Raw genomic sequence first — 13,191 nt, forward strand, 5'->3', positions numbered from 1 at the left:
ATAGCACAAAATTATGACTGACATATGCATGTAACAATACAGACCATTAAACATTGTTTAGGTTCCACGAAGAATCATTAAAAATGATATAAAGAATAATTTAACCGAGCATAATAATAAACAATTTTGGTATAAAAATAGTGACATAACGGAAGAATCTTCAAGAAACCATCGTTTAAAAACAATACATAACCATCCATCCATCCATCCATTTTCTACCGCTTATCCGAACTACCTCGGGTCACGGGGAGCCTGCGCCTATCTCAGGAGTCTTTGGGCATCAAGGCAGGATACACCCTGGATGGAGTGCCAACCCATCGCAGAATACATAACCAATGAATTGATATTTAAAAAAATATCAATCCATAAAAAACATAGTAAACTCTCAAAACAATTTCTGATAAAAGAGAATTCAATTAAAGAAACTTTATTTTTAGAAATGATTGTCAGAGGACAAAACATTTATTTAAAACACCACAATTATGTTAACTGCGTGCCAAAGATGACTTGGATAATTATTTGTTGGAGCAAAAGTAAGGGATACTTCAATTTTATCCTTTGCGTGTCAAAGGTGCATTGTGGACACAGAGGCAATGAATTATACACAAACATTTTATAGGTCTGATATAAGACGTTTCTTTATTTTCACCATTTGATATCTTACCAGTGGTTGACATGCACTTTTATGTGAAATAATATACCCAGCTGCTGAAAAATGTTGCTAGTACACAAAAAAGGAGTTGTTAGCCCATGACGTCAACTTAAGAGACATGATAGTAAAACTTTATGTCTTTTGTGCTTGAACGGGTTGAAAGAAATAGTCAGATTTATAGAGCCACCCTCAAAACAACCAAATAAATCACACCATGAATGCTTAAACATAGTGTATTCCTTTTATTTGTTTTACTGTTGCTTTAGATGATGTAAATGAATAAGTAAATCCACAAATTCCACCAGATCACAGTGAACCTGGCCCACTGCCTCTGTTGCTGTTAGATATGAGGCAGAGCTCCCACTGTTTGTTTTGGATTCCACATCATCTCATTAGCATGTGTTAATTACTGCTAATTGAGTTCAACAAGATGAAATGGCAACCCAGAGGGAACACTCATTCACATAATTTGTGAAAAACATAATTGATTATGATTTGCCAAATGAAACCACTTAGCACAGTTTAGGCAGTGTTCAGGTGTGTATTTGTGAGCGAATGTGTGTGTGTTGTTTTACATTTACAGTTGCTCAAAAGTATATTTAAGTTGTACATTGCACATTTAAGTAAACCAAAAATGTGCAGTTATGGAAAGGCAAATTTAATCAAACAGATCAATGAATGAAAGGCTTCTTGTGAACTTATCTTTTTGCATGGTGTATTTAAGGTTTATTTGTCATGAGGAAAAAATTTAGTGTGAATCTTTACATTGCTTAACTGTTAACTGTCGGAGCCCTTTTTGAGCCTACACATAAAAGCACATATTGGAACTAAAATGGTGGAACTAAAAAATCACAGACTTCTGTCTCATTTAGAAAAAGAAAAGTAGTTGATTATTCCAAAAAATCACACACACAAAAAATATTTAAGGTATGTTGTTAGATTTAATTGTAGAAAATAAATGAAAAAAGTTTATGTTTTTTTTTGATAAAAAAATACCTGTTGGTCGCAAAAGCATAAAAAAATCTAAGCACCCTCTTTATAAAAAAGAATCAATTACTCTCTCTACATAAATTATTTAAAAAATCAACAAAGAAATCTGTATTCTAGAGTCTTAGACCTTTCCAATGATATATAGTTTGTCATTATTCGATTAGAAATTACATGCACAATATTGACGCAAACTTAGGTGTCCCGTATATGGAACGGGTTAACAGGCTACTGTAAGGCTAAGGGATGACCTGTATTATAAAATGTAAAGGTATTGTCCTAGTTCCTTGAAGAACCTGTAACATCAATTCCAATTGCACAGAAGGATCTTAGTTGTAAAAAAAGGCTCTATACTGTTTCTTTAGAGTCCCAAATTCCTTTAAGGCATCCCTCTTCTACTTTTTTAAAAGAAGAGTTTGCATGTTTAGGAATAATCTTTCATCTAGATGATGGCCACACTTTTGTTTATCAATAAAATAAATTTGTCATTGGTTTTGTTTTCTTGTTTTATTCATGTACTATCCATTCAGGCATTCGTGGTAGGAGCAAATGTTTATATATTCTCACAATGCCTGTGAATATATACAGTATTGCATTACCTTATTACTGCGGAACAACAAGTATTTCGTTTCTATTGTTTTTTAAGTTATTTTGTAACACAAATCTTATCATGAAATCTTTACACCTGTTCCGCTTTACCCTGGAAAACCCATAAGACATGAAGGTATGAACATGAACAATTTGGGGTATTTTACTAATCAACATTGACTCTCTCTCATTAAGCCTGCCAGTAGAAATCATGGATTTGTTTCACTCGATGTTTCCACATCAGGCCACCCCACAATAGTGACTAGATGATCTCAAAACAGCCAACATCCCAAAAAAAGAATTTATGAAATGCATGGTTTTCCAACTGATAAGAGCGACTAATTCACACCAATTATTGTTCAGAATATGAAGAGTAATACTAGCAATGCTGTAAACACTATTAGTGATAATAGCTTAAAGTATAAAATGCACGTACTGTGTGCATATGAAAATTCTGGTTACAAATTATACATCAGGTATTTTCTAACTTCATAGAAATAAAAGAGAACATGGAGAAGATTATGAAAAGGGAAAAGAATCAGAGGAAGACTCGATTTTTGGCAGCTATGCTTTGCCGTGGCCCAGAGGGGGTGAGACAGTGGTCTTCTGGAACTGAGAGGCCCCTGGGGACCCAGTGCCTGGAGCCTACTGATGATGGAGATTGATGCAGGCAGAGCCACAGACGCCCCAGACGTTCAGCAAAATTAAAAGGCTATTTTGTCAGGTTGTAAAAGAACAGAATGGTGCTGAGGGTGATGGGTATCCCCTCCTCTTTTTTCCTCCATGTGTCTCTTTAGTGTCATCAGGCCCTCAGGGACGGGAACCGTTACATGCCTTTTACTCTCTCTCTCTCCTTCTCTCTCTCTCTCTCTCTCTCTCTCTCTTTCTCACTTTTGAGGTGTCATCCTGTTTATATATATTCTAACGTTTAATGCATTGTTAGATTTTAACACTCATTCCTAATACTGAAATTAAGGATTTTATTCTTAATCTCGAAAAAGACTTCAGATGGGTTTCATGCAATGTCACAATTGATTCTGTAGTATGGAAACAAAATATCTTGTTTTATGTTCCACACAAGAAAGAAAGTCATGCAGATATGGAATGACACGAAGAAAAGTAAACAGTAAAAGAATCGTTACTATCCCTTTAACTTGTATGCTTTATTTCTGAATTTATGAGCAATATTCATAGTAATTCTTGTTAAGGCAAACACCACTTTAAAACAGTACAACAATATTACAATACAGACAAGCAGGATTGCACTGATTGTGAGTCTTTGTAAAAGGTAAAAGTGCAAATAGCCTGCTCCAAAGTTAATTCCTTTCACTTACTTATAAAGACATAATTTGCAGATCATTTATCCTCAATTTGAATTTAATTGACCAGGTGACCCGGGGATGCACCCAGGCCCTTGAGTCCAGCCTGCCCAAGAGCAGTTGGTGTTGAAATGAAAAAGAGAGACAGACTGCAATGAGGAGGAGCTAGACAAACACGCACACAAACAAACACACAAGAGGTCATACTTGTGTCAAGTAGGGAGTGGAGACCAGCTGACTTGTTCACCCTCACGCTCTGTGCAAATCTGGGCGTCTATTGTGTTTGTGTGTACGTAAGATGAGCAGTGTTCCAGAAAGCTGAAGGGAGAACAGGATTTGCCACAGATAAAAGTGCCTGGGATAAGTTTCACCATGTTTATGATCCCAGAGCTGTCGATGCTTATTTAATACTTTTAAAATATTGTACCTGTTCTAGCTCTCAACTATTAGATGTAGTCACAAGTATTATTGCTATACATCCATTTCAGAATAAAAATGACAGAATTGAACAATTGACAGAATTAATAAATTCATAGGCTAATGATATTCAACATTTATTTTCTAAATTTCAATTCTTGATTAAATTCTGATTCCCACGAGTCAAATTGAACTGAATAATGAGCACATTCTTCATAATCCATTATATCATGTAGTAAAGCATAATTTATATTTTGTTCAGGTTTCTTTTTTGTTCATCTATTTCTGTAATCATTTACATCTCGAAGAGTTTTGTGCATTGACATTCTTTAGATTTTTTATGCTATTTTGATACATATCATAGCTATTGTGCTTGTGTGTGAAAGTGTATGTAATACAGTGTGCAGTAATGTCGGTAATATCAGTCTTCTGCTGTACTCATGTCTGATTACGAATCGTTCCAGTGAACCTGACCACCAGCGGCAGTAATCAGCTCAATTTACGCAGGGGTCCTGACCCCAGTGCAGCGATAGCCCTGTTCTCTCTCAGCTTATCATCTCCAGCAGAGTGACCTCACTGATCCCAGCGCAGACAGCAGGTGAGGAAGCCTTGAAATCGATCAGCCGTTACTCTCACTCTGAAATGGGTTTCACTGTGGAGATGCCCTGAATGTGCACTCGATGACTCGGTCAATATGAGAATATAGAGTTTAATGCTCCAAGGGGAACCTATCAACAGCTATTTAAGAAGAGTTATGCAGATGAAACAGTGACCGTGTCCCCATTTCTCAAAATTTGATAGGAAAGTGATATGGAAACGTATTCTTTTTATTGCATAAGTTTGACACAGGTCATTCAATGCACCCGCTCATCTGGGCGTATCAGCTGTCTCTCTATTGCCCCTTCTCACACCCACCATTCACAGACATGTGCCAGAGACCTCCAGGCCAGTACCCCCCACCACACACAGCAGTCACAGATGGGACCCTCACAATAGCCCCCAAGTCTCAGCAAGCTGGCCTTCCTCATGCCCGATTACACCCCAATAACAGCGCAACAATTGATACAGTGACTCACGGAGACCCTGCACAAGCAACTGGAGGAAGACAGTCAAAGGCCTCTTCTTTGAATATCTAAACTGTCTCACCCCTTTTAAGCCTCTACGACCTTATTTTTATCTGCAGAACATAAAAATATTTTAATGAAAGATGGTCACCAAACAACATTGGCCCCAATCGACTTCCATTATATGGTCACAGATGAACTGACACTTTTCTCAAAATATCTCCGCTCCACAGAAGATAGAAAGTCATGCAGGTTTGGAATGATGTGATGGTGAGAATCATTTACATAGTTGGGTGAACCATTAATCCAACTCGCATTATAAAGACTTATTTTTCGTATTTTTATCAAAAATTTCTTTATTCAATTTGAATACGATTATCTCTTAACTTTTCAAGAAATCATATTTTTACCTCCGGCCCAAAGTACGGCTGTAAATCACAGATTGCTTGGCAACCAGAAAAAGTCTTTATTTACAACATTAACCAGGAGAAGAATTCTTACTTTAAAACATTTGTTTATCGAAAAATGCATCCCAAGAATGAGCCAGATACAGAACTCGCTTGCAAGGGCGGTTCCCCATATTTGCGAACCCTTACGTGCAACAACGCGAGGAGGAGAGATATATCAGTTATTTCAGTAATGAATATAAATACAGGTTTTGTTTTCCATTTGCAATTCTGCCCAATTACCTCTGACACGTGACATATGTACATGCACCACCCTAGTCAATAAGAATACCGAGGAATATTATCTCGTAATGATGTAGCTGCACGATATAGATTGCATGGATTGAATTGTCCTAATAAAGGATAGGTTATCCTATAAGAAAGCCACAGCACATTTATTGTGGCGGAGAAGATTTCAGCCTTTTCAGCGTGGTGTGTAGCCAATATAACGATTGATTCTGTACTCTTATAAGCACCAGCCAAGCATGTATTATGAGACCGGCTGTCGGTGGAGAAAAATCAACACCATGTGGCAGATTCAGATAAAATGATTCATGAGACGTACCTCAAAGAATGTGTGTGTGTGCACGCAAAAAAATAGGCCTTCATATAACATTAGCTTTGATTTATCAGTGCCCTCACTAGAGCCTACAGCCCACAACAGAACTGCACCCAGACTACATTAGATTCAGATACACATTCAGACATCAGAGATGGTCCGGCAACACATCTACAGTTATCTGTGACATACATACTCAGAGCGTTTTTGTGCCTGTGTGTGTGTAGAGAACCAACGTGCACATTATGAACAACGTGAGCTACGAACACCAAGGTACAGAACGCACCACACCGTCTTATCAGTGTTCACTAGTTTTCTTTTTTACCTGACGGCCTTGCACACCTGTCAGCATTTTAAGATATGCAGATGAGAAATACTCCACTCAGATCATTCCCATGAATTACCTCAATGCTTAACTCAGCATGAGTCCTTTGTCTACATAATCGCATGGAAATGAGGGGTAAATATAAATCTCTGATTGAATATAATCATCTTAAAACACCCAGAAAGAAAAAATTGACTTAATCCTCTCACTGACAACATCGAGTGTTACAGCATATTAGGCTATAAAATACTGTATGTTTTTATAGGCATATAGGATAACTCAAATCCATAAAATGTTATTCTTGTTGAAAAAATGTGTGCTGTTAGTCTAGTAGGTGTCTAGTAGGAGATGGTGGTCTAGTGGGTTAAACCACTGAACTGGTAAATCAAAGGTTGCTGGTTCGATCCCAGCATCCACCACCAGTGTGTCCTTGAGCAAGACACTTTACTCCATGTTGCTCCAGGGGGATTGTCCCTGTAATAAGTGCACTGTAAGCCAAATGACTAAATGTAGTAGATCAGACTTTAAAGTACAGGGCTGATGATAATTGGTTTGAATAGTTATATACGGACATCTAGGTTTTAAAGAGATAGTTTAGCCAAAAACTGCAATTTGCCATTTATTTACTCATCCTCAGGCCATCCGAGCTGTAGGTGACATTTTTTCTTGAGTAGAACCATAAAGAAGATTGTTTGGTAAATCCGCAGCTCTCTTTGCTTTATATAATGGGTGTCTATAGGGTCCACCTGTCAAAGAGTTCCTAAAGCATATAATTCCAAAAAGTGGCTCCTGGCAACATTTTGGCGTTTCGAGAAGCGAATCGTTTGATTTTGTATAAAACTGAACGTCATTTTTAATAATATGAGCCATAATGCGCTGCCTTTGAACACAATCGCAATCTTATTCTTGTAGTATTTGGTGGTGGATGGCAATACCAGCGTCTGGTGCGTTTAGTGCCACCTGCAGAAAGGGAGTGTTGAGGCTGTACAGTATGGCTAATATTATTAAAAATGACGTTCAAATTTATGAAAATATCGAGCGAGTCACATCACGAAACATCAACATCTCACCAGGAGCCGCTTATACTCCTATTATATGAAGCAGAGAGGGCTGTGGATTTACCAAACAATCTTCTTTATGGTTCTACTCAAGAAAAAATGTCACCTACATCTCAGATGGCCTGACAATGAGTAAATAAACGGCAAATTGGAGTTTTTGGCTGAATTATTGCATGAATAAGCACCAATTTCATCATTTGGCAACATAAACTTCTAGCATGCATGTTTTATCTTCTACTGCTTTGGATAAGTAAAAGCCTCTGTGTTATTTGACATCTGTGCTTGTGTCCCACCTACGAGTCGACTCACAGCAAGGGACAGGGGGCGTGTTTGAAGAAAGCAGAGCTGGCTGGGAGTTTTTGTGGAGATCGGGAGGTCATGCCAGGGTAGGTGCAGCCAGACGGTGGGGTAGGGGAATGGAGGAGGTGCACAGCACGTGTCACTGGTCAAAGTAACAATAAAGAGGGATGCGGGTGGAGAAATCAGCTGAACCTCTCAATCTCAACCTCCACTGTTTCCCTTCGCTGGCCCTAAATCAGAAACATTTACTCCAATGACTCGCACTCTGACCTCCACTCCACCTTTCAACTCAGTAAGACCTCTGGACATTTCTTAAAATTTTAAATGGTGAGATCACATGAGGCATTGTCAAAAAAGGCCTGTTTGCTTTTGTATGGTGGTGACACGAAAAAAATACATCTTTCTTCCAAACATGAAAGTGATTGATTATGTGCAGGGGCTGTTCTAGGTAGACTGGAGATCCGGGCCTGGTTTTAAGAAACCCCTAGCACACAGGTAACGACAGGCTTAATGGGTTTGTCGCGCCACGCAACATCCAGTGTGGACAAATTTTTTAATTCTGGGTTCTAATACGTATCTAACGTCTTTGTCGTGCTGCGTCGCGTCGCGTCGGTCGCGTCCGAAGAAGACACAGTGTTAGGGTAAGAAAACCCTTAATTCCAATAATTCCAACAGAATTGCTAGGGTTTCCTTCCCATAAGGGGTTCTTGCAACAGGGCCCCGGGCTTTAGCCCAGAGACAACCATAAACATCCATCCATTTGTCGGAATAGTAATTTTGCATCTAAAAACGTGTGAAATACGTGACCCCGCCTCTTTCTTGATTTTTTAAAGCGCTCGGGAGCTTGCGCTGTTGTGGCGTCTTCCGTTTCTAAGCAACCATGAGATAAGATTCCGGCAAAGGATAGAGAGACTTTCAGGACTTAATAGGAGAGTACATATTTTGTCCTTTTATGGTGCTCTAATATACAATCACACTTTCACTGTATAAAAAGAGCCATTTGAAAAAAAAGATATCTCATTTTAAATTTAACGAACAAAGAATATATGAAGATAAAAAATGTTGTTTCAAATTTGCTTCAGCATTTTTTTTTCAATTTGGATTAATGCAGTATTGAATGTCAACATGGTTTTTGACAAAGCATATCGCTTTTTTGGGGACAGAATGAGGGGGGTGTTAGAGATGACAAAACATTTTCTAAAAATAGCTTTGAAAGAGTTTCTTTATATAGATGCAATTGTGTTGTTTTATGAGGTCGATTACACGGTGCTGTTGCCCTGGGTATAGCCTGACTGTCTCAGTGCACATATGTGTGTCAGGACACGTCCATGATGGAAGACAGACAGGTGCCCAGCTGCCTTAGGAAAGTGCCCGTCTTGAGCTGGCCACGCCCCCTGCTTTGCATGTCTCATTTTAATATATTGAGTGGGCCATCTGTATGCCATTCATCTCATTCAAAAAGCCGTTAGAAGAGCCGACCCCTCCCTCTGTGGCTCATTAGCATAAACTCAGAATGACATGCACAAACACACACCGGGCCTCAACGTGTGTGTTTACACATGCATTCACGCTCTCACACTGAATGGTGAGATGTGAAGACCTGTTTACATTAACAAAATAAAGCAATCATAGAACTCAAATCCATACAACCATTTACTTGTCTTACAAAATGTATTTAAGTAAATTTAGTAAAGATAACTTTGACATCAATTGATTATAAAATCCCAAAATGTAAGACAGTCATGTTGTCGATTGTAGTGGATAGATTTTTTTGCATGGTGTCACGAATTGTACTTCTTTTACAATGTTTTATTATTTAAGTTAAATAATTAATTTAATTCTGTTCAGCCTTATTAATAATTCAGCTGTTTCATAGTTTCATAAAAACTGTTGCAATGAGTCATCTCTGTTTCACTATAGCGTTAATAAAACATTTCAGACACATCACATTCTTCTCCCATATACCCTATATTTTGGGGTTTTTTTCCCTCAATTTTCTCAAATCTCCGATCCCTCAGACTTGCGTGTTGGTGTTGACTAGCCATTAATCACAAGTCTTATCTGCCACAATAGACACTGTTTTTATGGCATCGTCAAGTCAACATGACAGATCATATCAGTGTATCAGTCCCTGTTTGCTTCTGAAAGCTCACTTCTGCCTGTCTGCTCCAAGACTAGAGATATGGTGAAACGCAGCAGTTTAAATACCCCACCTCCTCTCATGCTCCGTCACTTTCTCTCTCTCTTTTTCACCTCTGGCAGGTAGGAGCGCTGGATCATAACTCACACCGGAGGTCAGGAGCAGGGAAAGCATACGATGGCTGTTTTTGAAAACACTTATTCAGGCTATTAATTTTTGAATTTGCAATGCATAATGAGCATTTCATTTTATAGTTTCAATATGAAACGATATGTTGACTTTAAAGGAACAGATCGCAAAAATGTTGTTCCAAACCAGTATGACTTTCTTTCTTCTTCTTAACACAAATGGAGATCATTTAATAAACATCTGTTGGAAAAGTACTATCATGTGCCCCAACACCAAATAAAAGGCATAGAAATATCAGCACGAATGTTTGTGGAGCTTGATGGTCATCTTTCAAATGAGCCACAGTCGGTTTTGATGGAAAAACACCCTCAAGATGTCATAGCACCATTTACCTAAAGAAGAATGTCAATACAAGATAACAAGGTCAACTGACGGCCAGCATGATTTTACTGTATAATTCTTCTAAAACTGTGTGTAAATAGATTGAATGTCTTTAAGGATAAAGAGTGTCTCTGATGATCCCGTTAAAAAAATAATTGAGGGAAATAAACAATTGAAAGGACATAAATTCGTATAGACTAGATCACGTTATTTGTTCTTGGACAATTTTGAGGACCAAATATTTACAAATCCCGCTTTTTAACCAATACATGTAATCCTTTTATACATTGTTGCAATGCACCTTGCTGCTTCACACACAGAGTTCCTTTCCATGCATAAAAAGGAAGGCAGGATGGAGGTAAAACCAAGGGTCTGGACCTTTAAAGCAGCCTCCTGATGAATGTGTTTGGCAGGCTGGCGGATGATAGAGTGGAGGGAGCGATGTGATAGCGTCGGGCTCTTTGAAGCCTGGCTGAGCCCGAAGGCACGACTCCGCAAGTCCTTCAGCCCCTCATGAGTTAATGTCCTAATCTGTTTTCAGCAGGGCCCTCACAGGCATGCGCAAAAGCCAAGGGCAAAAACTAATGAAATGCTCTTTTAGCCAGCCGTCATTAATTGGTCACAGTTAGAGAGGGAATGTCAACACGGAGGCTATTATCTGCTCTCAATCTCCACGCAGAGCTCCACACAAATGTTCAAGCTAGGGCTTTCACAGGTCCCTCAATCTCTGTCAAAACACCTCTTTCACCAGCCTCGCTTTCACACAGCCTCTGAGAAAGTGTAATGATGTAGTTAAGGCAGTGAATTTAGTTCATATTCTACATAGAACTCTTAAACTGAGACTGTGTATAAATCATAGTTCATCTATAAACATCTTGATGTACATGTGCTGTAAACAGTAGGAATGCATCCATGTTCATTTTATTTTAAAGTATGTGTACTTGTGTCTGTCGCAAATATGACATCACTTTTGGTAACTACTATCATACGTACATGTAGAACAAATCTGCAAAATAAAGTCCTACCAAATTTGAATCAGCTTGAGGAAGCTGAATCCTCAATTCCTCAAAATTGAGTCTCTTCCTTATGGTATCGGCATCTCAGTATGATACTTTGTGGGTTCTTTGTAAACAACATGCATTAAAGGTTTTCTACGTATTACATAAAGAATGTTTCAAGAAAGATGGTTAACCTTTTATAGAAACTACACTAACTTTGTGTGTGTGCGTGCGAGTGTGTGAGTGCGTGCCTGTGCAGAGTTTGGTTTCAAAATGAGATAAAATGTTTCAAAAATAATGTTTTTTATTGTGTTATCTTGTCTTTAGTGTGTTTTATTTTATTGTGTTAGTTAGCCGGGCAGTATGTGTATATATATTGTATATATACAGTACATATATATATATATATATATATATATATATATATATATATATATATCGAGAGAGAGAGAGAGAGAGAGAGAGAGAGAGAGAATCTTCAAAATCAACTGGTAAATCATAAGCAAGGTCATAATTTTTTGCAAACAATACAATATGCCACTTTAAATATAAATATATAAAAATGAGTCAAATTAAAATCTAAGAGGCAGAAAAACACAAGAAAATGAACATTATAATACTTTTTAATGTCGTGTTAGGTTGACTGTATGTACAAAACAAAGGACAATATGGTATGTCCTCTGTGTTTAGATAATATGTTTAAACGATTGCACATGAAAAGATTAACAGGCCTTGTGCATGGCAGTGTGTGTGATAAATGTTGACCTCAGGCTGCAGTGCAAGTGTCAGTGGCATAGTGCTAATAGACCAGCACAGATGAACATCTGATCCCAGTGCTTCAGAACACAAGCCTTTCTTCATGCTTTGTTAAGGCACTCAGGGTTCTCCCGGCCTGGAATGATGCAAATGCTCAGGACAAAACATCACGAATATGGTGTTGCCAATCGACGACAGCCTCGGGCCCTTTCGGTGTCCAGCCCAACACTTCTGTTCAATACATCACACAGCAGGGTAGAGCCAGAGGACAGCAACCATCGCTTCAGGCCTGCAAGAGGTCCACCAGAGACACAAATGAATATTCCATTCCCAGGACCTCAGCATTCACCACCATCAACGACAGAATCAGCCTTGGCTCACCATACAGATGCAAAAAATGTATTATTATGATTATTATTATTGTTGTTGTTATGTGTGATATTTTAACAAATATTATTAATATTAAATACTGCTACTGTACGAATACTACTACAACTATTACCACTAATAAAACTACTACTACAACTAATACTACTACTACTAATAATAATAATAATAATTTTATAGTATCGTTTAATATTAAAGTGAAACGACTGAATTGCCAAATAATTGTATTCACTGTCATCTGGTTTACTGTCAACATCGCAAAAGTATGCTTGCAGATGTCAAAACCCACTGAATTGTAAAAAAAGCTCATATAATTCACCTGCCTTTAGTCATAAACTGACACCTTTTAATTGAATTATGTCAATTTTTCAAAGTTAAAGCTCTGTTTTTATGACAGTTTAATTTCATGAGCTTAAGTAATTCCCTATTAAATATTCTACAAATTTCCTACAATTGAGTGGTAGAAGTCAATCATGGGAAGTCTAATAGAGAAGTATAATTACTTCTCAGAGTGAATAATCTTTTACAGAGCACTAGTTATCAAAAGTTATTTAGCCATGGCTGGCAATTATTACAGCCTTAATCAAATATGGATGGTCATTTGTTAATTGAATTATTGCAGACCATCAGAGTGCGTTTGGGAGGAGAAAAATGAGCTGGGTTATATGGAAACTGAGATCTACAG

The sequence above is a fragment of the Triplophysa dalaica genome, chromosome 4, assembly GCF_015846415.1.
Source record: "Triplophysa dalaica isolate WHDGS20190420 chromosome 4, ASM1584641v1, whole genome shotgun sequence".
NCBI classification, from domain to species: Eukaryota; Metazoa; Chordata; class Actinopteri; order Cypriniformes; family Nemacheilidae; genus Triplophysa; species Triplophysa dalaica.